The sequence below is a fragment of the Lasioglossum baleicum genome, unplaced genomic scaffold (genome assembly GCF_051020765.1).
Source record: "Lasioglossum baleicum unplaced genomic scaffold, iyLasBale1 scaffold0055, whole genome shotgun sequence".
Lineage (NCBI taxonomy): Eukaryota > Metazoa > Arthropoda > Insecta > Hymenoptera > Halictidae > Lasioglossum > Lasioglossum baleicum.
In genome coordinates, this window is record NW_027469115.1 from 697,492 (window position 1) to 700,000 (window position 2,509).

The 2,509-nt window shown below is 48.2% G+C and overlaps 1 pseudogene; it reads right to left on the reverse strand.

Moving 5' to 3' along the window:
* Positions 1-1,908: 1,908 nt before the first annotated feature.
* LOC143219591 (large subunit ribosomal RNA) overlaps positions 1,909-2,509 on the reverse strand; it is a 2,848-nt pseudogene continuing 2,247 nt past the window's right edge.

Below are 2,509 nucleotides of genomic sequence, written 5' to 3' on the forward strand. Positions count from 1 at the left end.
GAGTGGGTCGATGGTCTTCCTGCTTTTTTGCAATTTGGACAGGTCGCGGCAACATTCCTGCTCTTGCAGTCCTTAAAGCTGTGCCCGTGGCCGGCACAGTGGCCACAGATATCTTTATCACTTCTGCAATACTTTGTCGTGTGTCCAAAAGCCTGACATTTGTAGCATCGTGTAGCTACGATGTAATCTCTCACGTGGCATCGATCCCAGCATATGTGGACTCTTTCTCGATTCAATAACTTTTCTCTGATCTCTGGTGAGACCTCTAAGACAATGTTGCAGTGATCTTTTTCCTTGTCTCCGGTCTTGAAGGCGAGTTTGATTTGATTTTCAAACTTCTCCTGTTCCTCTGGAAGAGCGTTTTGCTTTGCAATGGTGGAGATTAATTCTTTCTCCTCTGCGAATCGTGGTGCGTTGAAGATTATTATACGCGGATTCTTTTTAATTGGCACAGCGACTTTAAATCCTGCCTCCTTCAGTTTTTTGTTATACATTAATGTGGTAGTATCTTCTTTCTTTGCGGTCTCTATTAGTATGCCATTTCCTTGAATGCTCCTAATATTGTTCACTTGAAGACCTTCTGTGGCGGGTGAGATTATGGTTTTTACTACGTCCTTTGTTATTGAACTTGATTCGTATTTACTCGGGTCGTTTGGTACGATAGTTATGACATTCGGCGGGTCCTGTTTGCGAGTGGAAACGAAGGTTTTTCCAGATTTTATGCCTACTTTATCGGCGTATGAGACGGGGTGCTGTGTCTCCATGGTATTCGCTTTCTGGCCGGTACTTCTGAGGGTTTGCACCTGTGCCTCGAGGTAGCTGTTTCTCATCAGGACATCTGTAATAAGATTTTGTAGTGCCATGAAATTTTCTGAGATCTTGCCTCGGGTTGCCAGATCGATTGTTACGCTCTGATTATTTAAGATAACCAGGAGGTCCCTCCCGATGCGATCAGATCTCGCTTTGAAGCTTTCGTTCTCCGCAGGTGCCGTGGATTCTCTGCAGCATATATTCTCCTTACAGCACTCTCTGTCTAATGGCTCTGGATTGAAGTTGTGAGTCTCATCGAGGTCCGTGCTTGAATCGGTGGAGTAGTCAGACTCTGTAGAGGAGTCTACGCCGCCCTTCATATGCTTGCTCGTATTTCCCTTAGTGTCGGAGTCGTCTCCCTGCCTAGCTCTCTTGCAGCATTCCTTTTCAGTTTCCATTGGAACATTTCCTGCTACGGTGTTCTGAGTTTTCACCTTAGTGATTTTGTTCTTCTTCTGTTTTGGGACAGTTTCGTTTTTATTTTTCGTGTCGTCCTTCAGGAAGGCCTTAATTTTACTGCTGTGTTTATTGGACGACATTTTGTATGGCACGCGCCCGATGGGGCGGCGCCTTTGTCACTTTGTGTGTCTTTGCAGCGAGACCAGATTTGAATTTGGCGGTTAAGATTTTGTTCAAGATGGCGCCAGGATTGGTGTTTCGGGTAGCAGGGAGATGGCGTTAGGTCGCGCGGGAAGATGCCAAGATGGCGACCAAGATGGCGACCGAGGTGGCGTCCTATACTTAATTCGCGTATATTCGATCTATTTCACCGAGATTCACTGTTCTTTCACTAGGATAGTGTTACTGTGTGATAGGTACACTCGCACATATGAGGGCAGGTTGGAATCTGTAGCCGGAGTCGGGTAATTGGCAACTTGAGACGATTGTCGCGTCTCGGCGTGCCAAGATGGCGGTCGGAGGCGACGTGAAGCTTGTTTTCTCTGATATCTATCCACAGGGTCATTCCTCGCCCAGAATTGTCCGTACACTTGTACACTGGCACACTTGGAGCACTGTAGGATATTTTTAGGGTTCTTTTACTTATTATAAACTCTGAAAACTTTCACTAAACACGGAGCGATGTGATGACGCGTCATTACTCTGCGCCACCTAGCGGACCAGTCCAGTAGATAGGGACAGAGGGAATCTCGTTAATCCATTCATGCGCGTCACTAATTAGATGACGAGGCATTTGGCTACCTTAAGAGAGTCATAGTTACTCCCGCCGTTTACCCGCGCTTTTTTGAATTTCTTCACGTTGACATTCAGAGCACTGGGCAGAAATCACATTGCGTCAACACCCGTGGGGGCCATCGCAATGCTTTGTTTTAATTAGACAGTCGGATTCCCCTAGTCCGTGCCAGTTCTGAGCTGAGCGTTGAATGGCGGCCGAAGAGGACGATCGTTCTAGACGAAAGCCTCGCAGCAAGGAAGATCCGCGGGAGGCCAAGGCACGGGACCGAGCTCGGATTCCCATCAATGTGTTCACCTCGCCCAGGCCCGGCACGTCAGCCAGACCCGCTTCCCGACCAAGCCCGACACGCCCCGCTCCTCAGAGCCAATCCTTATTCCGAAGTTACGGATCCAATTTGCCGACTTCCCTTACCTACATTAATCTATCGACTAGAGGCTCTTTACCTTGGAGACCTGCTGCGGATATGGGTACGAACCGGCGCGACACCTCCACGTGGCCCTCTCC